The following is a 27856-nucleotide window of genomic DNA, read 5'->3' on the forward strand; positions in this document are numbered from 1 at the left end:
GCTATGTACGTTACAAATAAACTCATCCACAAAGACCTTAACATCCCATTCATTGCAGATTTGGCCCAAAACAGATATGCGTCTTTTCATTCCAAACTCCTACCCCATTAGTTCTTTATCTCTCATCCTTAACAATCCCTGATAATCTTCCGAGGCGTATGAAAAGATGATGACCACGGGACCTTCTTGGGAAGAGGTGTAAATCTACTCCAACATACTGTACCTCTATAACAAAGTACACCATACACTAAAACTACAAACTATCATCAGTATTTTACTTAGATAATTTTTACTTACACCACGCTATACTCGCAATGATAAAAAACTTTATTAGTATGAGAAGAGCCGATACTGATACGTTCTCAGAATGTTGGGTTGCGTAACTTGTGCTAGATGTCCCTGAATGCCACCGGATCATATGATCTGAATCAGGTGCCCATATTCAAGTGACTTCAAAGCTCTTTTTTATACAATGTCTAGTTAAACAATATAAAATGTGTATTCCAGTAGATAAATAGTAAATTTCAATTTACACTTTATTTATAAAGGTTTAAAACGTATACGAAAATGTAATTATAGAATAATAATATTGTATATTTTGATATCAATTTTCAACCTAAACATTTGTTTTCCATTTAGAAGATATGTCAATTAGAAGTTATATAAACAGCTAAATTAATATGTATATACAAATAAAAGTATACCACAAGTGTGTTCGTGTTTATCTTTGCAGCCGCAGCTATCATCCATCGTTGACTGTTAGGGTTCGTTTATAGTTGTTATCATTAATGATGATTAATAATTATATTTAGTATCGTTAGAAATAATTATCTGTTGTGTCATTAATTAAACCCAAATATATTGCGGAAGAAAACTCAAGATACTGCTGATTTTTAAAACTATGATGGTATTAGTGAATGAGAGACCATAGAAAATATTGTTAATTTCTTCGAATGCTCACCATAGAAAAACTTTTTAAGGAGTTCTTTGCTTAGCAACGAGGAATTCCAAGTTGTATACTACATCTGAGAGGATTATTTGGGAAAGAGGATGTAGCAATGTAATTAAAAAAAAAAATACATCATTTAGGGTACATTCATTTAAGATATGGTCTATACAAAATTACTTTAATTTTGCAATATTGAATTAAATTGAAAATTATCATAATTTCAATATGGCTTCGCAGGGACGTCGTTACAGCGGGGTAGGATACGAGAGGTGTCATAACTTCTCCCCCCCCCCCCCCATCAATGATTCGAAAACCAAAAAAGTTTAGAATGTTAATATTTGAGAACCTACTTCAAACTGAAAAAACTGTGCTAAGACATAAAAGGTGTTATAATGCTCAGAATTCCTAAAAAACGCTTTTTAATTAGGTATAAGTTTTCCAAAAATCGAAGAATTTAAGAATAGGTTAAATTTTTAGGGAATACTCCCCAGAACTCCTGTATATTGAATACTTTGAAGGTTGTGAGCTAAGTTTAAATTTTCCTCCCCTCCTCAATACGTTGTATCAATTCTATTGCTTCGCCACACCAATCTAGTTTGGCCTTATCTATCGTAAGTTGCTTGATAAGTTCCTGCAACAAAATCACATAAGAGATGTAACTATCCACACCAGTAGAAAAGATTGGGAGTCCGAAGTTGGTTGTCACTTGGAATTGTTCGAAATCTTTGTTTATCCAGGTATGTTAAATAATTTGCTGTTCGATAATGTCCCTTTGACGGATCTTATGGATTTCTATTAAATTGTTATTTTCGAAATAAAATTATTATTAGGGACAGAGTACTTTCTGAAATTACGATTCATTTATTCTTTTTTTTTTTGTCATTTTTTATATCTTTATTGCAATTTACAACTTTAAATAATAATACATTCAGTAAATTTTATATAAGTTTATAATGGAGTGATATAGGCGTGTAAAGAAACTACGCATTGGTAGCACTCTAATGACATTTTACATTAGCTGGTCTCGTGGCTATCTTCTTTTCAGATGCCTCGGAGGATTGTCAGGAATGGAAGAGGAAGTAAAGCTAGAAACTAGTTGATTTGAGTGGTTAGGGGGTTTATAAGGGTAGGAATGATATCTGGTTCAAGCTAGATCGGTCATATATAGGACATTAGGCTCTTTCTGTATGATTTTATTTATGAGAATGTAAGGAGCATTGAGGATTTTACGAAGGATTTTGGATTGTAAGGACTGGATACAAGAGGAATTGAAAGTTTAGTGGAGCCCCAAAGCTCAACTCCGTATTTCCAGATAGGCATTATTATAGTTGTGTAGATCAGTTTTTTGTAATGAACTGGAAGTTTATACCGTTTGGTTAGTGAGTGCTGTAATAGTCGGAATCGATGTGCTGTTTCCTGTCTTTTCAGTCTTGTGTGAGGATTCATTTATTCTTGAGAGAGATTGAGAGTGGTTAACCTCAGTGTGTATAGCAGTCTATATATTTTACTCCCTGTACTTTTGATAGAAACTTTAATTTAGTTTTATTAATGGAGGTTCAACTCTTGGAGCACACCTAACCTTAATAAATTGGGTATGTGATCCTTCAGTCATAGCTGTTGGTCAATAAACGTAAGTTCCTTACCTCATACTGAGGCCAAGATTCATCACCGGACCATTTAAGTCGTCCAGATTTTAGTTTTTTGAAAATCTTGTTACTGTTTCATCTCTACTGTTAGCGATATTCTCTTTGCTCTTGACAGATTTATTGGCTGTTTATCTATGTCAAGTTTTCGTTTTAGTCCTGAGTGTATCTTGCCTTACATTCCTATCCTTGATCCTTCCATTCTTTTTAGATAAATTGAAAAATGTATGTGCTCTGCTGGATTTGAACTGTATTGGAAGCCAGCAGTTAGTTCCCACAACTAAGGAGTGGTCCTTACAATTATTATGATTTGAAACTTGTTTTTTTAAAATTAGTTATTTGAAAATAATAGATTTCGGTTTTCATCTCTAGAATACCAGAGTCGCTCTTAGTGTTTGCATCAATAATAGATCGGAAAATCAAAATTCTCTTCACCATAAAAATAACCGTGAAAAACGGCAAATTGACTCGATAGCGAAACTTTAGTTCCGGATTCGCTTTGTTGATTTTGGAGATTGGAAGTCTTCCAGTTCGTGAAGTCCATTGGCTGGGACTTCTCTCGGTAAGCGGTTGTAGTAGTAAAGTAGTATTAAATGGTGGACGTAAAAAGAAAGGTAGAAGATGGTGGTGGGGGGGAGTTGCCACGCCCTGGGCACAACCGGTCTCTAGGCCAGCTCATCCCAATCCACCTTCACCGCTCCTGTCTACTATCCACTACTACATCTTAGGGATGTAAATATTGAGAAAAAATCGATATATATGTATCATATCGATAGTTTTCAAACCTACATCTAAGCAACCAATACTAATATCTCGGATCTACAAAATCTAACAATAAGAACAATAACGCATCGCAATAATAAAGCATAAAATCGTTGATACTTTTACTTACTAAGCTGTTTTATTTTTATAGAATTATCTTAAAATTTATCGATAATAATTTTTTTAGAAAAGAAATAATATATCTAAAAATGTTAAAAAAAAAAATTTAATTTATGGAACCGCCCTATAACAATAAATTTGGTAAACGTACATTAAACTATATGACACCATACCTGTTCAATCGCTTACCAGAAGAACTAATTAATAAATCAACCGCAAAAAAAAAAAAAAGTTTAACTGGGTACTTTCATACTTCTATGATTCCCGATATATGCATTTTTTCTAAATTTATTTATCATATAAAAATTAGAATTACCAAAGTATGTTTAGTAATAGATATTATTGGATCCTCATTTTTATCATATTCTGAATCATCGTGTTTTATTCTCATTATTATATTGATTCGATAACTGTAAATTTGTAGCTTTATTATTCACTTCAAAATCCTTTCAGTTATTTTTAATATTATTATTTTTTGTTATTTATTGTTATTATTTTATGTATGTTGTGTACTACGGAGAGTATCTTTTTTTATATATTTTATACCTGGTGGGCCTTACATGGTTGATATAACCGTTACATTATTTTTTTTTAACATCTGATTAGGGGGGTATAGTACAAAAGACACCCCTAATTATATACAATGTTATAATTAAAAGAAAAAAAAAGATAAAATAAATAGATAAGAATAATGCTTCTTAATAAAAGAGGAAAGTAAAATTAATAACAGACGATAATGATATTTATATACTTAACAAAACAAACAATTGTACTCTAATGCTAAAAACAAACAAGTTAATTTTGAAAAAGAGACGAGAAAAGAATAATAATAATAATAATAAGTAAAATAGAGGTAGTGTGACTAATTAATTAGTAAATATAGAATTTATAACAGAATGTCCTACAGCAGCCTGGGCTTCAGTCTTCGGGTTGAGGTTGGGTTTCCCAAGTTGTTGGCCACTGCTCCTTTAACTGTCGGTTACTGGGAATGGAACTTCATGAACAGTTTTTTGATGTAATCCTCTATTGACACCATTTGTAGTTCCCGATGCAATGGGTATTTCTTATGAACCAAGGAGCACTAACTGCGATTCTTAAGACTTTATTTTGATAAGATTGTAATTTTTTCCTTTTCGTAAAGGATGTCACTCCCTAGACTTCACAGCCGTACATCAGCAGTGGCCTGAGAATTTTTTAAATATAAGAACAGTTGTTTCTGGTTTTAGTTTGGAATTTCTGTTCAGGATAGGATATAGCATTGCATAAGTTTGAGTTAGTTTGATGGTGATATGGTGATTACGGTGAGTATCGTATTAAATAATGATACAAATACAAAACTTTCTCAAAAAACAGATGAAATATGAACATATTGGGCTAAGTCACAAAATCGAGGTGGAGGGTTATATTTAGATGTCAATTAAACATTTCTTAATTCTTAATTGGCTTGACATGTGGTAAAGGACAATATAGTGATCTTTTTTCTTAAATAGCGCATGCGCACTAAATGGATCTCATTTAACTTGCCAAGCTATACTTTTGATGACATGGAATTCTGCGGCCACTATACCCGAGTGATACGATATACAATTCGGTTTTAGGGTAACTGGATAATCTTAAAGCATTCTCTTTGGCAATGAGAGCCATTGTATCCGCGCGCCATTTCCCATGCGCCCTTTCAATTAACGGGCAAGGGATAATGACCATTTATTAAGACGAAGCTGAGTGAGGACTAACAATGGGAAAGCAAAATCGGAATCCTGAGACCGTTGCAGTGTCCTCCTCGTTCTCTTGTGAAACTCCCAAACTCCTCTCGTCTAGTCGCAACTGAAGGACGTCTTTACGAATTTTTTTTTTGCCTCTTGCTCAAGAGTTTGTTAATGTGGCGAAAGCTTAACCCTCGCTCCTCATGAGAAAATTACCAAATGGGCTGACCTCGTGGTGCTTGATTTGCTCAGTTTTAAAAAGCAGTTCTCATCTCCAGTATTTGACTGGCATGAAAATTATACCTAACCTAACATTATACCTAATAGTTCTCATTAAGTTGCCTCGTATATCGGTATAAAATGTAATGGGCTTTGATGAGCTAATAAGCTTATAGAAACGAATTTTACCTATTGTATAGTACAGTAGATATAATTATTTTTTAAAAAACTGTCAAGTTGAAAATATTTTCAAATAGAATGTATGTTGTTGTTGATTGTTGCTTAAAGGCGTAAAACCCTCTGGTCATCAACGCCTATGGGATGATAAAATTAAAAAAAATATCGAAGAGGAGTTATAATTTATAAAGAAGGTGATGTGCTTTAAAAAAAAAAAGAATCATGTTACTTGATAACCTAAAGTAAAAATAATTGAAAGCGCATGCTCGATCAAAATCGATTTAAAAATATATAATCAGGCCCTTCGAAGATCCAATAAATGATCTTATATTTTTATATATTTGATTATATATCTATAAAAAAATATAACACAATTTAACTCTTACTCACCTTAAAAAATTCATCAAATTTCATTATTTCTAATTAACATCCTTATTTAGAATTACCTTTCATGATCCAACATCACATATTTTTGCTATCCAATACGTTAACATGATATGTGAATATCACAAAAAGGAATTTAAAGCTTAAACGAAATAATAAATAATGTTATGGATGTGAAAAATATGTGAAATGATAAGAAAAATTTTTAATGTTAATTAATTATTACAAAATTTGATGATTTTGTTTTAAACCAAATAATGTACACATTTTACATTGTAGAATTGGTTAAGTTGTACTGTACTTAAACATATATTGTTTATTAAAACTAAATTATATGTTATTACATATTTTAATTTAAAATTTTAAATATGAATTACATAATGAAGGTTGAAGATGAGCCTTTATAGCTCAAAACGTTACATTATAATTCAAAATTAATGTAGTGATATGGGTTAATTTTTTTTCCTAGATATGTTAGTAGCTTATGTCGATTAAATAAATATTATGTTATATTTATATTATTATAAAAATTTTGAACTACTTCAAATTAAAAAATAAATAAGAATATGTTTTTTTAGCGTTATTTGATGAATTATTCTCCGAAATCAACTATTTTTATTTATAACTAGCATATTCTTCAATACATGGTATTGTTTGCAAATGTGGAAGATTGCATTGTAGCTCCCTAAACAAGATGCAACCTACAACGTTGCAATCCCCTGTTGTATACATTGTGCATTGATTCGATCCGAGGACGTCGCCCCCTTGTTGGACACAATAGAGCAGATATAAGCCTTCTTGTTGCAGGCTGATGGACTGCTACTCATTTGCCTTGTTAATGGCGTAGACCGGTAATGACGATGAATTAACTCTTTTCAAGCAAGCAATAACAATGGGAAAAGTAGTCTTGTTCTGCTTGAAGCTCCTCAAGACCCCGATTGTTTTCTCTAAGTTCATATTAAAAGGAAAAAGAAATAACCCATCTATACATTTTTGTGTCATTGAATTTTATATAAAATGTATTAAATAATTTGTATACAAAATCAAGGTAATTCACTCCCTAGTTATTCAGAAGAACTCATTATTTCTTTTAAACACCTATTAACTCTTCAAGAACATAATTCCATTATGATTATGAGTCGTTTATGTTCGCTTTTCTTCTGATTTGACTTACTTAACGTATCCGTCAACCAAAAAAAGTTATCACAATACCTTGTTATTCATTTTTGAAAAAAACAAAAAAACATTAATCATCTCACTTAATTCAAACGTTTTAAATTCAATTTTATTTTTTTTTAAGTTGAAATTTATAACATCGGTAAAGTAAATTTACTCATAAATGACCTTACCCAACCTTGGCAATTTTTTATTTTATGTTTATTACTTACTTTTATCTATCCATTCTTTCTATTATCTATACTGTGGTATTGATTAGGCTTTTCACACTTCAGTAGAATATCAAAAAAATTGTTAGTGATACTCTCTTGTTCTTTGGTGAACATTCTAGGCCTCGTACAGCCTAAGCTGCCATTCTTCTCTATTTTAGTCCACTGTTTTGGGATTTATTTTTTAAGTATTTTCTGAGCACAATCCTAAACCTTTATTCAAGTCGCATTTTAGGGGTTACATCATTATTCATTCGTGTAACATACCTGGCCTCTCGAAGTTATAATCATTGTATAGATTCATATGTTCAGTTTTTTTTTTTTTATCTACATACACCATTGTTACATACTGGCATATGATAATGCTCAGTGACAATTGGTCTGATCAGGGCCTCATGTATTTGAGAGAGATTTCCTTCATAAATTCTTCTGCATTACAAAAGAGTGATCTACATGACTGTAATAAGGCCAATCTAGACATACGGAGTTGAGCTTTGGGGCTCCACTAAACCTTCGAATTCCTCTCGTATCCAATCATTGCAATCCTTCGTAAAATCCTCAATGTTCCTTACTTTTTCACAAATAAAGTCATACACAAAAACCATCACAACTAACAAAAATAATTTATTACCTTTCAAGAAATGAAAGATTAAGGTTATAAAAAAATAAAATAAATAAAACATTTATAACCTACTGAACCATGTTCCATACATTGCCTTGAAAAATAAATCAGAAAGTTAATCAATTTTCATTAAAAAAAAAAATATTGGCATGATAGCAGCTATTGGCTGTCATAACTAGACGCTGAATCTTTGGTCGGGTTTTATTTGTCGAGTTAAACTGTGTTTCTAAGTAAACACATTCCTCTATGCAGTCGTAGTTAAAGTTTCGGATTTAAACCCCCCCCCTCCCTCCCACGTTTATCAGCAATCCAACTTTAGCAGTTTCTCGTTGTTGATTCAGGAAGACACTCTGCGTGCCCGGAAACTGCGTCCAACGATATCCAGACCATCGGTGTAAACCAAGATTTGTCTCGATTTGTTGGAAATCATCCTTCCACACCCGTGTTCTCTGTACAACTGATGCATATATATACTTTGGTAATATTAAGCAATAAACCTACTTAAGTTACCTTTCCTGAGTCCCTTATGGCTATGTGAAGCTCAAATGCTGGTCCGAGCGCTGTTTAAAATTGAGTATATAGTATTTATATTTATTACAGAAAACACAATTATGGTTTAATTTTTATTTTATTTATTTATTTTTATTGTTATTTTTTTTTTTTTTATGAAAATCGATCAACTTTTAGATTTATTCCATATAATATGTAGAAGAACATGATTCGGTTAGTAATGATAAATATTTTCTTTATTATTTTTTTTTTCTTATTAAGATTGGAATAGAATATCGTTACCCAAACCTTTCATTTCTTGGAGAGTAATAAATTATTTTTGTTAGTTGTGATTTTTTTTTTTTTTATGCCATTTGACAAGTAGACTAACAATCAAATTAAACTGACATGTATTATAAAATTATAAATTATAGCTTTGGACCTTTGTACATCTTCCGGGAAGGCTACATGGTCAACATCACGTTCTAAGTAGATTAATCGATGCTTGCTTATTCAATTAACTCAATGCCTATAACATATTTGCTTCTAGGCTATTTAGAGGTTGTTGCCCTCATCTCTATTGTCTTTTTGTCTACAGGAAGTCACCTCATCTCGATCACCAGCAGCCAACGCTCCAGCGCTTGTGAAAATCAGCTCATAACTGTGGAGTCCGACATACACAGCTGGGACAGAAACTGCCGCATCTGGCTAAAAGGTTTTTATTTTATTTATTAATAGAAATATAATACTATTTTAAAATTATAATGAGTACATTTACTGCATGGTCAATATGACACGACTGTGCCTTGTAAAGGAAATATTCCGAGATAGCACTCGTATGATAGTTCAATGTTAAGAGGTCTCGAGGCCATCATCTTTATAGGTGCCTCAGAGGATTATCAAGAAACTAGATTTGAAACTTAATGTTTTTTTTCGATTCAAAGTTATAACATACCGGTTGGTTATAAATTATTTATTTATAATTATAAATTCATTGTGAATGTTTGTTGCCCGACAATCCTCTCGTACACGAGTGTCTTGCTACTAAACGAAAATACAGAACGTTTGTCCGGTCAGTTTTGAATTAGTTTATAACGTTTGACTCGTGTCACTTGTGTGTGTATTTATTTTAAAAGAATAAGAATATTATAGGGCAGATGTCAATGACGAAAAGATTTTGATTTAATACACTTGATAACAATAATAATAGTAATATTCTTTATTTATCCTGGGACTGATCCCTTGAGAATAATATTACAAGTGAGAATAAGGTTTTAGAGTCTTAGAGTAAATTACAAAATTTAAAAGAAACTATAAACTATCATAAGTATAATTATGATTATGAATTTGATAATATAAAAATAAACAACGCAATTAACAGAATGTATAAAGTAAAAATAGAAAAAAAAAAAAATAAAACAATACATCATATTTGTTACATGAAAAGTAAATCATATACAAGTAAAGTAAAAATAATAAACAAAAAAATACAATTAGTGTTGATATGCATATTTACAAGTTTAAACAAATAATAAATAGTAAGTAATGAGAAATTCATTCGGCTATATTTGGGTCCCCAGATGAAATTTTTTTTTGAGGGACCTTCACCCTAAAAAAAAATAAACTAAAAACCCAGCCATTTTTACTTAAAACGTTCAATTCTGATTAAAGATATGAATTTATTTATTTTTAATAAAGTTATCATACAAATAAATAATAAAAGCTTCTGTGGTGGCAACCTCCTTTTTTTTATTTTTTTTTTTTTGGTTAAACATTTCACACAAGAATGATAAGTCGACCGGAAACCATAATTTGCTAATGCTAAAAAAAAGGGTAGGTATTTCAGTTTCTAAATCACGTCTGAAACCACTAGAGAAATGTAGGATAGCTGGGTACGATCCAATTCACAGCAATTGTGTACCTGGTCTCTCTTAAGTGGCCAGCCCTTGTTCGCTATCCAGGGCGGGGTGTGAATCATGCCCATGTACCGCCTTACTCTATGGAACGGTTCGGGAGCAATTTTTTTTTTCTTTTTCCGCCTAGTTTCCTGACCCACTAATCCGTAGTAAGCAAGAGATCGCACTTCAAGTAAATTACTGGCCCCTATGGGAAATGGGGGGAATTTTCCGATCTTGGGTTTGACAGAGATGGGGCGTACTCTGAGGAATCCGCCGTAAAACTGAACTGACCTAAAATGAGGGCGTGCAATACCGTAACTAACTTTGGAAGCCTATCCAATTATGTTTTTGTTTTTCTTAAAAAGAACTTTTTTTTTCTATAACTCACGAATTCCACTTTTAAAATGTCTTAAGGTTGTTTTCACCTTTTTTATGGTTCTTAAAGAGTGCTTGGATATGTGTGCAATTTTATTAAATTCCGTTTTGATTTTATAGCTCTCTATATATCTGTGGACAAACGAATAATTTAAGTATAGTAAATATACGTTAAAAAATGTTCGAAAACCAAGTAAAATGACTAAAGAGGCAAATATTTTATATGTAGTGTTTTGTTTACAAGTGCAAGGAATTACTACAAATGCCTGGTGGGAGGTTATGAGTGAGTTTTTGTATTATTTTATGCTTGAAAAAAGCCCGAGTGGGACCGGGACTTGATCTGACAACCTTTGGGTTGGTAGACTGGCGCGTTGCCACCAAGGTTAATTTAATGTTAAGTTAAATTTAAAAGCAAAATTATCAATTTTAATTTATAAACAAAATGTTCTACGTTTCGGCTTTCATGCCATCCTCTGGAGCAAAAGTTTTATTTTATCTATTATAATTGATTCAAATAATTATTAATAATTCATATAAAATTAATTATTTAGACTTTTTTTTAGCCAAAAACATTTTTGAACAATGAAAAATGATATTTTTCCTGGTTTGAATAAAAAAAAAAAATAATAATATTATTAATAAATTACCGTCATTAAGAACTAGAGAAGAAATGCTTTCTTCAAAAGCAATGATGCCTAAATATATCTGAAAGCTAAATTCGCAGGATACTGATCAATCATATGACATATCAATATTTTATTAAGCATAAGATATATTTTTTATTATCTTTTTCATTTCTTTCTTATTACAATATAGAATATTTTATTTTATTTTTTTAAATTAAAGTGAAAAAAATATAACAGATAAAAGAGATGTATTCTAATAGAAGTATAGAACCTTATCAGGTGTAGGTTCTTTGTTATACTTAGTTTCATATTAATTTTTTTTTTTAAATAAATTTAATAATCTTGTAAATGGTGTCTTATTTTGTGTAAAATGTTTTGATTTTACCGCAGCTTAAAAGAATTTTAATATGCACCTAAAAACACCATTTCTCATTTTTACTCGTACGCCTTTTTTGTAACCAGAATGTAAGATAATGTGACACAATACAATTTTTTTAAAGATCAAATAATGTAATGTGGTCAAATCTTATATGGCATTTGTGTTCCGGAACTAAATTCATATTTAATTAAATTTTGTTGATCAATAAGATCAGTAATTGCCATCTATAATCATTATTAATTTTCAAAAATGTCTGAATTTCGCACAACTTGACCATATAGATTTTTTCTTTCTAATGTCAATTACGTGATCATACCAACACGAAGCGAGATCTGAATCTGAAATCAGTTTTCTTGATTATGGCTTAATTGAATTTTAGCAGTTAATTACTACGTAATATTTATAAGAAACCAAGTAATTAATATTTATGGACGGTGAAAGGGAATTTAATGTGTTCCCAGAGCTTTGCCATCGCTTTTAATGACACAGTAAACACCTGATTTTTTTTTTTTTTAAGATTTATTATAATAAACCAATGAAAAGTAAATTTTTTCAACTTTAAATTTTCCATTAGAGCTTTCAAGGCTGTCACATCAGAAAGTATAACAGTTGTCAATTTCGAACTGATTTAAACGGATTAAAGAAAAAAAAATGTATATGATGTTTTGCAATTTCTGAAATTAAGTACTGTAAAACATAAAAATATTAATATCTTATCTATCTGCCACATTTATGTTGTTATTTTGCACTTTTAACCTCATGCAATGTAATTCGAAAATGTTTATCAAATTTTATTTGTTTCTAAAATCAATCAATCATAATGTTATCATGGTTCAGTTGAAAAATTTATTTTTGTAACATAAATAATTTAATTCAATAAATATTTTAAATACCGATTATTGAAGCTTTTAGAATAAAAAAATAATGGTTAATTTATTTTTTGGAAATTATTTATTTCATTTTTTTTTTAAATGTATTTCTCAAAAAGAGCTGAATCATTGAAATGTGGGAGATAGTTTCTCATATATAAAAAAAAATTATGTCGCAACATACAGTTGTGCTTATTCATTGTAATAAATGAAATAATTTGTTGATTGAGTGCTTATGAGATTTCTTATATAAACAAGATTTAAAATATTTTCTGATTAAATGTTTTTAAAGAGAATATTGGGTTTAAATAAAAATATCTCGTATTGAGTTCAAGTTCTCTAAGTAACTATGAAAATAAATAGAAGTATGCATATTTATGATAATTTTTTTAGGTCAGTTTTTAGGTACAGAATAAAATAGTTTATTATGTATAAGAAATCAAAATTCGTTCGTTAACGTTTTAGGTTAGGTTATATGGTTATATATATGGTTAGGTTATATATAATATGGGCCCTTAAAAAAAATATGAAAAAAATTATTTTCTTATAAAAACATAAAATGTATTGATATATCAAAAATAATGGTCTATAATAAAAAAAAATGTCTTGTATTACATTTTTTTTTTTAATCGAATAAAAAAAACTTTTTTTCTGCATGATGTTCAATTTCAATTTGGTGTATTTTTCCATCATGCATTTTGTAAAATTAAAAATATTAGTTAAAGTAATACTTGATAGTAAAGTATATCTAAATTAATTATGAATTAATGTCAAGTACTAAAAACATATTAAAAGATTATTTCCATATTACCTTCATCGCAATTTTGGAAAAATGCTCTTACTACGAGTCGGAATAAAATGTCATATGGAAATAACAGAACTTGTTCAAAACAATTAGTCGCCTGCAGTACACCGTTCGTATTATAAATGCAATTTATCTCTCGAAAATATTTTAAAAACTGGATAAACAATATATAAGATACTAAAACTTAGTTGGCCCTTGATTATCTAAGATAAAACTAACTACATTGCAGATTTCTTGGGAGCGAATATCCCGAAAAAAATATCGAGGGATTCCTCATTATGACAACCCCTCTATCTTAGTTACCCATTGTAGATTTTGGGCTGTTGATTTCCTGAGTTCGTCACCTGAGACTCGCTAGTATAAAAACTCTTTACTAAAATTTATTACTTTATTTTTTTATAAGTTTGCCCGAAATTATTGTTATAAATTACAATTTATACCATATTTGGATATGAGATTGGTCCAATGGGTTCTTTCGCTCCTCGACCAGGTGGTTATGAATTCTTAGAGCTATAGATGACTAGGTCTTTGTATAGGTCGTTCTCGTCCCATGGTCCCATCCCATTGGACCATTTCTAACGGGACAACCCACATTAGGGACTATTGCTGTGCTTCCTTCCCATTACCAAGGAACCCAGGATTATTACTTGTATTCTTTGGCGGAGTTATTGAAAGATATGTTACATTTTCGAGAGGTGAATAACCACATGGTCTGACTGTTGCTAATCAAAAGATGCTGCAGAAGGATAGTAATTTGGACATTATTATTACGTTAATTTACATTAGTTAAAAAATAATTAAAATTTATTAAATGGTAAAATATGATATATACACGTCAATGTTTTTTATAAAGCACAATATTTATAACATAAAAAAATACAAATTATTACATAATTGTTTATTATATAAATTAATTATTTATTATATCATTTAATAAAAAACTGTATCTGTTATGTACTTGCTTACAAATTTCCTTCCCAATTTGAAAAGTACAATACGTACATTGTTTCCTTTATCTTTGTTATTAATGGTCCGATTTAAATAGCATTATTTTCTTTACTGGTTTCGCTTCATAAACAGTTCAATTGTTCCGAGAAAGAATATTCCGGGAGCTGCAAAGTTTACAATTCTTCGAGACACTAAATAAAAACCAATGAAACTGTTTTCATGGGAACTTGGCAAACATCATAGTACACAAGAGCCCAAGAGGAGAAACAAGTCAGTTATTTCACCAAAATTTTCGATTGAAATTGAAAACTATGTATAATTACTAGTCAAAATTGGTGAGTCTGCCAAGTATATGTAGGGGGAATAAAAAATGTCGGCTGTTTCAAAACGTTAAAATAATTAATTTTTTATTCGGAGCTCTATATCTTTAAAATTAGTAATAAAAGAAAATCTAATAGAGCATCATTTAAAGTAGAGTAAATTTTCTAAAATGTAAGCCCTAATAGAGCTATTTACGTCCAATAGTTCTCGAGATATAGCCTTTTAAAAAGCAACATGACATTTGCCAAAATAAATTGATTTAAAGGTGTTCGGACAAATTTATATTCATATGTGAATATCATAAACACTACTACCCCTATGAAGATAAGTGTCGTAAACTACTTTATAGTAAGTTAAATTTCTTTTATTTTGAGTGTTGGCAGACATCTGTACATCCAATGGCTTCTGAAATAAAGTTTTTCATATATCAAACTTATTGTTCGAACAACTATAAATTAATTAATTTTAGCAAATATCATGAAAACTACAGCTCCTACGAAGGTAAAGGTCATAAACTACATTATAGTGCATTAAATTAGCTTTAATTTAATTTCTAATAGATATCTGTACGTCACATAGTTCCTGAGATATAGATTTCTCAAAATAAATTAACTAAGTACTGATATTTCAGTACAGTTTTATGAAATGTTGCTTTTTAAAAGGCTATATCTCGAGATAAGTATGTAGCTCTATTAGGGCTAACATTTCAGAACATTTACTCTTCTTTAAATAATGTTCTCTCAGATTTTCTAGTGTTGTTAGTTTTTAAGATATAGAGCTCCGGATGAAAAATTATTGTTTTTTTAAGGTTTTGAAACAACCGCCATTTTTAATTTCCCCTACCTTAGGCAGACTCATCAATTTTGACAAGTAATTATACATAGTTTTTATTAAAGTAATAAAAAATTGGGGTGAAATAACTTCATTTTTTCCTTCCCGGCTCTCGTACTATGCATACCATTGGCTAATGTTGGTGCGATGTATATGATATATATGATATATTGGACGGATGTTATCGATACTGTTTAGTTCACGTCTTATTTACTTTGAAAAGTAAAATTAAAATAAGAATTAGGCAATGTCATTGTTTTCTTATCTTGTTTAAGAAAGTCTACCTTACTGAAATCGTCACCCAAACAATCGAGTTTTTATTTTTGTCCATGCACTGTTCGTCTGATTTCGATTAAACCTCCGCAAGTTTTCGCCCATGCACTGTTAAAACCCTTTTGTCATTGTAATTGGTCGATTGAAATTATAATTTCTGTTTTACCTTTTTGTGATCTATTATGCGATTATTAAACTGACAAGTCATATATATGGGGCATTATGAGCTGAATATGTCATTGTATTTAAATTGTAAGGACTTTACTTACCAAATTCGGGTGAGGTGCTTGCTCACTGGGATTAAAGTTTCCTAAGAAAAATATTAACTAACTGTATTATTTTATTTCAGAGCCCTTAAAAAATACTTTGTTTTATTGTGTTTTTTTAATAAGAGCATACAAAAATATTTCTAAATATTAGATGGCATAATTATTCTTTAGCTGTCATCCTGATATTAATGTGATCGTTTTAATTATTTTATATTATTGATAACTAATATTAATTCATTCTACGTGTTATTTTTTTCTTATTATGTTTTTCCTTGTAGGAGTAGTAGTTGTTATGATATTTGACAAAATAAACTCACAAAATGTTAATTTCTAGCGTATAAAATGTTGGATTTTTGAAACAATATATCTCTAGAACCACTAGACCCACATATGTCTGCCAGCACTCAAAATAAAGGAAATTTAATTTACTATAAAGTAGTTTATGATACTCATCTTCGTAGGGGTAGTAGTTTTTATGATATTCACATATGAATATAAATTTGGCAAATGAAAATTTGTTCGAACAACTATAAATCCATGTATTTTAGCAAATTTCACGTAAACTATTACTCCTACGAAGATAAACATCATAAATTACTTTATATCTCATTAAGCTAGCTTTAATTGAGTGCTAATAGACATCTGTATGTCAAATGGTTTTTGAGATATAAATTTTTAAAAATAAATTCACTAACTACTGCAACGTTGATCTTAGGTTTTCTTGTGTCGTTCCTACTTTTTATGATATAGAGCTCCGAATGAAAAATTATTTTTTTTTATCGCTTTGAAAAAGCTTTATTTTTAATTATCCCTACCTATACTTGACACTCATCAATTTTGGCTAGTAATTATACATAGTTTTCATTAAAGTAATCAAAAATTGAGGTGAGAAAACTGCCTTTTTTCTCCTTTTGGGCTCTTGTATTTACTATACAGAAATTTCAATTTTTATAAACACTAAATAAAAAAAATTCTTACCGTGGACTTTTCTCATGTATATTAATAAAACAAGTTAAATTTATAAGAACAACTTAATAAAATAATAAGTAAAAATTTCGTTCGATTACAGATTTAATCTAAGGTTGCAAACGATCTTTAAATTTTAATAATAGTTACAAAGTCAGTTCTTTGATCAAACGTAATGTTTTCTTAAAATTAATTTTTTATACCACCGGTTAAGCGGGGTTCTCCTGTGATTGTATTTTTTATTCCGGAATTCTTGATCAAGAAGTACTTGATTTAATTTTATTTTACTACTTTTAGTTGAATGTATTTCTCCTCGCTTATTTCAATACTCATGTTTAGCAGTTTACATATTTATCAGTTTTTCAACAATTCATAAATTCGCACGCATTCATATTTCGCATTCCTCTCATCATTCGACTGGTGTTAAATGTTGCGAATGCGGGCCGTCCAAAATTGACGCTGCTATCTTTTGCAGTTAATCACAAGGATTGGAATGGTCTGTTGACAGAGGGACACTTATCAACATTGTTCACACATCGTACAATCCTACGATAAACTGTACAGTCAATGACTCGGGTCCTCAGATCTCATTCCGCCTCATTACAATATAATACTCCAGGGATTACTATAAAGTTGTGGCTGGCTGGCGCTGGAATAAATTCCTTCATAGCGCTGGCCTTCATTAGGTGTATTCATAATGTTTAGTTTAGCATGTTAAATGGAAAAGCTTATGTTAAATGGAGAAATATTTCCTTCTTTTAGCATGTTATAACAATATAACATATAACATGGTTAAGAGTATATAACTATGTTAAATGGAGAATGACGTCACGCAACAGACCAGCTTAGCTCGTCACCGTTTTATTTGTTGTTGTGTTAAGTGACTTGCTCGTAGTTTGTGTTTTAATTGCGTTAGTATTGTTTTGGATGTTTTTAAAACTTATAAAGCAATGGATGACAATAATAATAATGTCATGATGTCAATTAGCTCATCTTTATTTTCTTCCTCACCAGTTAGAAGATCAGCAAGATACTCAGTGGGCAGACTTCTTCACAACTTCTACTTTTCACTCAATTTAGGCATGTTGTAATAAATTAATTTAATCAAAACTTAGAAGTAAACAATAACATGAAGTTTTGGAACGAGGGTTATAAAACAAGTTGCTCAAAAAATCCGCTAGGAGCTCTTATGCATTTAACATTTAACATGGCTTTAAATATGGCTGCTCACTATTGTATACTTATAAAATTTAACATAGTAAAGCATTTTACATATAACACAAAATCATGAATACCCCTAGGATGGAACGCGTCTGACTAATTATAATAATTAACTAAAAAAATATCTTTTGACTCGCTACGTAAAAATAATTGATAATAACAATATAAGGAAGTATATACATGTAGGTAAACTGGAAAAAAGATTTCTAATAAATAAAACCAGGTGATAAAAGTTCTGAATACAGATCTAGACTAATAAATTGTAGGAGACTACTCATTAAAATTAGTCATAACTATTTCAAAGAGGTAGATGAAAAGGTAGAACAGATAAGTGCAGTAGATATGGTATAGGTGAGGTATAGTAGTATGTAAAAGGGATATATTAAGAAAATTGATAAAAATAAACATAGGGGTAACATCGGACAACCGAGAATAAAGGTGAACGTCAGGTATTGAAAGTGTCTCCCACTTCCTAGGTCAACCCTTATTATAATTGAATTTCAATTTGATTTTCAATCATCATGATAGATCATGGCAGTGTCTTTTGGTCTATTTTTGAGAATACTGTTAATTATGTAACCTTGTACATTTCTTGTTCAGGGCTCCACATTTAGGGATTTACAATGGAATGTTTATTTTTGTTTTGTTTTTTAATCAGTTTAAACTTAACCTATTGAAAAAAATTGATTTAAACTGACAAAAAAACTGAAAATTATAATTTTTGACGAATTTAGAGTTGACACAATTAAATGTTTGTAAATGGCCAAAATATAAGGGTCTGAAACATCACGTTATTTTTTCATGTAATTTATGAAAAAATTTTAAAAGATTTAATTAGTAAAAATATCGAAATTATATTGGTTATTTTTTTAATACTTGTTTAATATTTAATATCACAATTTATAATGTATTACTTAGTAACAGTGTAAAGCGCATACAAAAGTAATTTATAATTCATATTTAAAAAAAAAAAAGTATTATTGCCTTATACTTACTGTAGTTGTTATCTTGTTCTGTTCTTAGCCCTGAAGAAGGCTAGAAACTCTAGCCGAAACGTTGGCACAATTAAATAGGTTATATCAACTTATTTGTTTTTCACTGTGACCGCACCCCAACCATCTTATCCTCGTACGTCATCCACGGTCTACTATCTCTCATAATTATTGCCTTTATAGTTTCACTTAACTATTGAGTCGTTTTAATGGTAATTTTGAGCTAGGTATTGTTTAGTTCAGATATATATTTAATAGAAAAAAATCTTTTAGAACGGTTTTAAAATATATTCTTTATTTAATTGGTTTTTTTTTATCTTCTTAATTCTAATAATAATTAAATAGTTTTATAATATTATGAATATTTACCTTTGGGGGCCAGGTGGACCCCGGGAGGGCTCCCCGAACCCACAGGACTGACTCACGTCTAAAGTGAAGCAGAAAATAATTGTCTGCCACAACTGGATTCGAACCCAGGTCCTTGGAGTTAGTAGTGCCTTGCCACTAACACACTAATAAAACAAATGAAAGCATACATTAAAAATCAGAACTTTTTTCCTTTTTTTATTTTAATTTTATAATCTGACTCTAGATATATACATAGAAAGAGATATTAGTAATTCAAATAGAAAACCTAATAGGTAGCCTCTAATTCCTATTAACTGAATTGAATACCTAGGCTCTCGTTTTACCGTTCTGAAAATAGGTACTCCACCTTATAACATATTCATGTTTAGGTCATATCAATTCGACATTTTGGGAATGGAAAAAAGTATTGATTTCGTAATTTCTCAAAGGCCGTTCAAAAGTCACTACATGGTGGGGCTGAAAGCATTTGAATAAAATATATCCCTTTTAGCAGCCTAACTGGCTCTTTACTAAAGAGAATAATACAGCAACAATTATATGTTATATTAAATTCTTTGATTTATTATGACTTGGAACCCCTTGTTGCCGAGTTATATTATGACAATGATACGTGCTCTAGGAAATAAAATTCTAATTTTTTTCAAATGTATGCTTTGAAAATGCTTCTGTCTGTTCTAAAATTGACACCTGGACATACGGAGTTGAGCTTCGGAGCTCCACTAAACCTTCGAATTCCTCTCGTTTCAAATCCAAAATCCTTCGTAAAATCCTCAATGCTCTTTACTTTGTAACTAATAAAATCATTCATAAAGACCTTAAGTTTAAATATGAAACCGATCTAGCCCGAACCAGATACCATTCCTTCCATTATAAACTCCCTAACCACCCAAACTGGTTTCTAACCTTGCTTCCTTTTCTATTCCTGACAATCCTCTGAGGCACCTTAAAAGAAGATGGCAACGAGACTTGCTAATGTAAAAATGTCATTAGAGTGCTACCAATAGATAGCTTCTCTACACGCCTGAATCACTCTATTTTAAACAAAAATCAAATTTACTGGATGTATGTATATAAATGTACGCTTGTAAATTCCAATAAATATATGAATAAAAAAAAAAAAAAAAAACCTTCAAGTTTTTTGTTTCATACACGTAACCAAGGACTGAAAATAACTATTAATTTTTGTCTCAAAAGAATTTCATTTACAAATATCTTGAGTAAAACAATATTGTCATGACAGTAAATATCATGTTCTGCATGTAAGCTCTCAGGCTATAATTAGTGCGACAATACTGTCATGACAGTTATTGCTAACATGGTGGGAACTAATATAAAGTGGTAGTGGTCATGGGCTTATTAATCGTTCATCTTATCATTTTAAAAATATAAAATTTTACTTTATTATTACAGTTTTATTTAACTTTAACACAGTTCGTATTACCTTTTGTTTTCCAACATCTCAATAAATAATTATGTATTTACAGTATTATTTCAAAAATAGTGATTTACTTAAAAAAATCTCTTTATTTTCTATTGTTGTATTTTCCTTACAAATTAACTTAGTATAGACATTACCTAACTCCATATTTTAACAGGTTTCGCTTTATGTTTGAAATCTGATGATCCAATGTTTGCTTCCTAAATATTTTTATCTTTATTAAAAAATATATCCCTATCTCCTGGAATGCTTCAATAATTTAAAACAACTTCTGAAAAAAAAAACAGTATATGATATCGCCATAGTACAAAACTAGGAAGGCAAACTGCTTGCCTAGTTAAACTACTTCACTTAATCGCCTAGAATGCCCAAATAAACATTACCATTATCTTGCCTATTTGGGCATAGACCTGAGACTTTCAGACAGACCAACAATTTCTTCCGTATCGAATCCCTGCACTCCAAAATTCTTCGTGAAATCCTTAATGCTTCCAATTATGTTAGAAACTGATCCTCGACGACATTAATTTCCACAAATTTGGTCAGAAATGAGTTGTATTTTCACAATAGACTTCAAATTACTCAAACCATCATCACCTTAGGAATAGGGGAACATCGAAAAAAAAAATTTACATATTTTATAGGGATACATTTAAATCAATCCTTCTTATTTTAAAGGAGGAAAAGAGAGGATGGTTTATACTGAATAGAAAGATGGAGTACTGTAGATTAAATAATCTTAGATTTGAATTTTTCTTGAAGAACAGCGAAAACATAAGAAAGAAAAATAAAAGTCTCTTTTTAAGGATTTTATTACACAAATGTTTTGTGTTATGGATGTGACTCCTGATTTGCTGATGCTCCTGAAATATCGTCAAATATTTTATTCGTTTCGTCAAAAGTTTCCAAAAAGTGGGTTACAACCAACATCATGATGGATTCTTTGAGTAAAAATGTAAGTTGGTTACATTTCTTTGATGGAACAGCTCTATGCTTCCTCGTCACCTGGAGGACGTTCTGTCAAAAGCGCTATCTTCCAGCTAATTAATTGGATTGGATTCTTCAAACTCAGTTCTGATAACAGAAGTCTTTATCCAAATCTGTTACTGTGCACAAATTCTTCATACATGGTACGTAGATAATTAAAAAATAAATGCTACGGAAATTCCAACTTACTGATGTATCTCAAGGGACCCGGAATAAAAAACTGTATAGATTTGGAGAGCACCATAAGAGGGTACAGTCCTGTGGATTTGGAGGATATGCTTTTGATGATCCTTCAAGCACTTATCTGGGAAACTAAAAAAAAGTTTTTTTATAACCTGATTTTTTATCGTAAGTAATACGAGTAAATTTTATTGTATGATTTACGTTGTGTGGAAGCGGACCCCGGTTCGAATCCTGCTGTAGCAAACAATTATTTTCTTTCACTGTAACCGTGAGTCAACACTGTGGGTTTGGAAGCCCTTCAGGGTCATCCTAGCCTCATGAATTGGGTAAAAATCTGGCGTTCGAGCGTAATTCAGACCAAGTCACCTCCCATATCCTTTGGTCTAGTTACAGTACTTCCTCCCAAACCCCAGCAAACGCTTCATGGATTTTTTTGTATTAATACCATTTTTTAAATATATTTCCGTACTTGGGTACAGTATAAATAGTTTCGAAGCTTCTAAATTATTAAAAGAGCGCTATTTTTCAATTATTCCTAGAACATAATTTTTTGTTGTCCAAGAAGATTGTGCTAGGCGATTCACTGTGCGTTGGCGACATCGCCCGGCTTAGGGTGTTCCTTTTGTCGCGTCCTAACGGAAGAAGAAAAAAAGATTGAAGGAAGAAAAGATCGTAACGGCAAAGGATAGGTATAGGAAACTTTTTCAATCTCCGCTGAATGAATCTACATTAAAAATGATTTCAACTTTCATTAATCTGACGTTTTCCTCAGTTCGCCTTTCTTTGCCGGATCCTTTAGCCCTTTAAAGTATTGGGCAATACATTTTATAATAATGTATTATATTATTAAATATTTTAATATTTGTTACATATTGGAATTTGTTGATCAAATGAAATAGGGGTTGTGAAATGGAAGGGAAAGAAAAAGAAAATGAATAAATCGAAAAACTTGTAGTTAGTTTGTAGACTGGTATTAATTGTAAAAGAAAAGTAAAAGAAAACTGGAAGAAAAAAAAAAAATGTTATCTATGTATTATATTATATCATGTAAAAATATGTAACTTATATTTGTCCAGTCACGGATTGATCAGTATGCTGTGTAATGTAGCAACCCGATGTATTTGGGCAGCATGAATGTATAAAGTATTTCTTAAAAAAAAAAAAAAAATTTTAATTTGAGGTTTTAAATTATTAAAACGCAAAAAATAAGATTCAAATTAAAAACATTAACATTTAACAGTGTGGTACTGTACTGTATTACGTTCTTATATACCATGTAGTAACCAATCTCCACTCAAAGTAGTGTGGTTATTTGATGCACGTACCGCATCAAAATTATATATAATATATGATTTTTTTTTAGTTCTAAAAAAATGACATTTTATTTGATTAGAATTAACAATAGATTGCTTTATAGTGAACTGGACCTTTTATTTTTTTCTCTTCTTAGTCGATTGATGCAAAATGTACCCCACTCAGTCAATTCTAAACGATGTCTTGTCATTTGAATGCAGTGGAGAATTAGAACTGGCATTTATCACGGCTAATGAAGGAGATTGGCTACACCATTCCTTCTTGTTCGGGGTAGGGGTGGAGGGGGGTATTGAAGAGTTTCGAACAAAGGGATATTGTCTCCTCAGCCAGGTTACCGAATCAGTAGTCACTTGACATTGCAAACTACTTGCTGTATATTCAAAGTTTTATTTTCCAATAGCATACGAATATCCAACATATAATTATATGTTTTGTTTATTAAAAGCGAAAGAAAATCTGACTATTGTTTGGAAAAACAACAACTATCAAATTATTTCACTGTTCATAATTATCCATGTTTTTTTTTCCTTTTATTAATGAGAGACTTTAGCGCACTTTCTCAGGGCTGTGCTGGGATCTAGAAAATCCATCCTCTACGTGGGAAAGAGAGTTGGCACAGGGATCCTCAAGTCGAAAGTGTAAATATTGCACAAAATTGTGTATTTTTTATTTTATTTTTATACCAGATCGGCCTGGTGGGTCTTACATGGTTGATATAACTTGTATTATATATATTTTTTAACAGTTGATTATGAGGGGGTATAGTCATACAAATGACACCCCTAACTATATAAAATGTTCTTATTAAAAGAAAAAAATAATAATAAAATAAATAGATAAGAATAATGCTTCTCAATAAAAGAGGAAAGTAAAATTAATAACAAAAATAATGATATTGATACACTTAAATAAAACAAACATTTGTCTTCTAATAGTAAAAAGAAACAAGTTAATTTGAAGCTCTCGCAGATGAGGAAGCTAAAATTACACGAGTGTTTGAATTTTTAAAAGCACATCGCCTTCTTTATTAATAATAACTGCTCTTCGATTTTTATTCTTTTATGTTTTTTACTTATTTTATTTTATTTTTTAATTATTTTTTTTTTATTTATTTTTATTTTTATACTTTTTATTTATTTAATTTTTTTTTTTACTTTTATCATGCCATAGGCGTTGATGACCAGAGGGTTTTACGCCTTTGAGCAACAATCAACAACAACAAACAACTTCATGAACCGTTTTTTGATATAATGCTCTTTTGACTCCATTTGTAATTCGCGATGCAATTAAAATTGTGTAGATGTGATAAATGCTTTAATTTTATTACTATATTAATTCACAGTTATATTTATTTTAAATGATTATTTATTCCCCGAGGTTTTGTCAGATTGTAATACTTATTAATAAATAAAATTTTATGAAATAATAATCAGAGAATGTTTATTATTTTAAATTAACAAAAGCAACTTAAAAAGTTTTATTTATCGGTTGTTATGAAAATTCGTGTTTTAGAGTTTCTAGAGTTGTGAAATACGATTATTAACTTTGTTCCTGTGTAGATTAAAAAATTTTAACGAAGTATAACAGAACCGTGCACTATGTAAGTGGGATCGGATTAGATCGAGTATTTCCGATTTCCCAGTATATCGTTGCTGGTTGAGTGAAACCCGTTTTCCCTTCTTTGAACTAATTATTTTACTGTCCATAATAATTTATTATTTATTTCTCCGAATAATGAGAGATATTGAATTATTTCAAATATATAAAATTAAAGATAAATTAGAGGAAGTTTTGTTGTTAATTCGGCAACTTAGCAATTATTATAAAATTTGTGTTGATATAACATAAAATGGTTTAATTTATGTAAATGTGGGATTTACATATCATTCCACCAATTATTTTATTGTTGAATTATTAATAATTCATTATAAAATAATTATATAATAATGTTGTGTATTTCTGAAGGTTTAACCATGAGACGTAAAAAACTCAATTAATGCGAAATAATTGTTTAACACCAATAAAAGGAAAAACTTAATAATTTGTCAATATTTATTAAATAAGTAGTTTTTCTTTTTGAACATTTTTTTCGGAATGTTTGTGTTACATAAAACTAATGTTAAATAATTACGGTCACTATCCGGATTTTTGGGTGACTTATAAATTTATCAATTTTGAAAAAAGAAAAACAAATAGTAATAATATATTCTTTTTCACTCAATTTTCAGAATTAAGATTGTGACTCATCCAACTTATATTTGTCGAACAGACGACTGACTTGGAATTCTTATTCAAGACTGAAAAGACAGGAAATTGCTCGTCGATTCCGACTATCACAACACTTACTAGACAAACAGTTTAAACTTACAACTAATTACAAAAGACTCATTTATATGACTATAACAAAGCCTATCTGGACTTACGGAGTTGAGGTTTGGGGCCTCGCTAAACCATCGCATTCCTCTCGTATCCAATCCTAAATCCTTCGTAAAATCCTTGTCACAAATTAAGTCATTCATCAGGATCTCAATTTTTTTTATGTTGCCGATTTGGCCACCAGATATCAATCCTTCCATGATATACTTTCTAACCAGCCAAAGCCACTAGTTTCTAACCTGGCTTCTTCTTCATGGCCTAATAATCCTATTAGGCGGATGAAAAGAAAATTATCCCGAGATCTTCTCCTCTAATAACGTTATCGGAGTTCTATCAATGGTTAGATTCTCCACGTGTCTGAATTATACCGTTGTATAATTAACATCAAATTAATTTGTTGAATTTTTAATACAGTAAATGCCTATAAAAAAAAAAAAATTGTGACTCAGTGTCTTTGAAGATGAAACAACCTAGTTCTATTTCATTTTGCGTAAAGAACTTCTCCAGAAGTTATGGAATGTCCAATATGATAACGAGTGGACATGAATAATAAGTACAAGTCAAAATCATCCCTACACAGGATCACGCATGCTACAAACTTGTTCTATTTTCGTCAGAATCGTTTCCCAAGTTTACGTTGTGGATTGCAGCATGCGGCTGATGTGTTTACGAGTTGATTGCATATTCAACAGGCAACATCTCATCGGATTAGGAATCGTTCTGTTGAAATGAACAAAGACTTCGCTATTTTGTTGTAACAGTTTTGAAACATGTGAGATTCTTTGGTTATACATGTGGATGATAAATAGGCCACAGTAGTTCCAATATCATAACCGCAAAATATTATTAATATAACACGTAAAGAGTTGCTAACCTCAAAAATGGTCAAACGCTTTAATGCGAAACATTCAATGATCGTTAATTAATTTAAATTTTATACAAAGAACTTCAAAACGGGTCAAAACGTTTTAATGCGAAATATTCAATAGCCATTATTTAATTTAAATTGTATAGAAAAATACAAATTCAAAGTCTCTTTTTTAAAATTTGATTCATATTTCTTTTGTTGTTTATTTATTTTGGAAATATGAATAATTAGTTTATTGTAAACCATGCCGAATTTTGAAGGGCGGCAACTTCTTATAATTTAAACTCAATTCAACAATGTAGTGTGTCTCTTCATATTAATTGTGAAAAATGAAGACATTTTACGAATTTTTTTTTTAAATAATTTATTTATTGATATTTACAACTGTATGCACATATATACAACAAGTAAATTTGCTGTAGGTGACATTGTAACATGATAAAAACATGTGGAGAATCTACCCACTGATAGAACTCCAATAACATTTCTAGAGAAGATCTCGAGGCCATCTTTTTTTCAGACGCCTAGGAGGATTATTAGGTAATGAAGAAGAAGCCAGGTTAGAAACAAGTGGATTTGGGTGGTTGAGAAGTTTATTATGGAAGGAACGGTAATTTTACGAATTTAAGACAGGAGAAATAAGAGGTAACTCTATTTTTTTGATAAAAATTACAACTGTTTCTGGTAGATTTTTAAAGGCGGGTATACATAATGGTAAACTCCAAAAAAGGAGAAAAGTGAGTTCAAAACTTCTCAAAATAGCTATTGAATCCCTTGTATTGTTTAAATAATTGATGTTTAATTAGTCCAGATGAAATTCGCTCTCCTGAAAATTAAGGTTAATCGTCTCCAGTTGTTTTCAATTGTTAATTAATATTGTTTAGAACTTTATAAAAACATTTTTCAACAATTATCATAAACTAACTTACATTACGTTAATTTGCGTGCTGGCAGATATCTCTACGTCTAATGGTTCGCGAGATATATATTTTCATGAATTAAAACGTTTATCTGAAGAACTAGAATTAAACATTTTGTGAATTAATTTTGTCATATATCATAAAAACTATTATTACAGAGATAAACGTCATTAAC

General features: G+C 30.3%; 1 protein-coding gene across 1 annotated transcript in view; it reads left to right on the forward strand.

Annotated features, from left to right (window-relative positions):
- Nucleotides 1-27856, forward strand: part of LOC106679082 (semaphorin-1A) — a gene marked incomplete in the record, with an annotated part of 426223 nt that overhangs the window by 143706 nt on the left and 254661 nt on the right. Inside the window, 1 exon segment of the mRNA XM_067044604.1 lies at nt 9052-9168.

The sequence above is a fragment of the Halyomorpha halys genome, unplaced genomic scaffold (genome assembly GCF_000696795.3).
Source record: "Halyomorpha halys isolate HHAL.00 unplaced genomic scaffold, Hhal_1.1 Scaffold176.1, whole genome shotgun sequence".
Taxonomy (NCBI): Eukaryota; Metazoa; Arthropoda; class Insecta; order Hemiptera; family Pentatomidae; genus Halyomorpha; species Halyomorpha halys.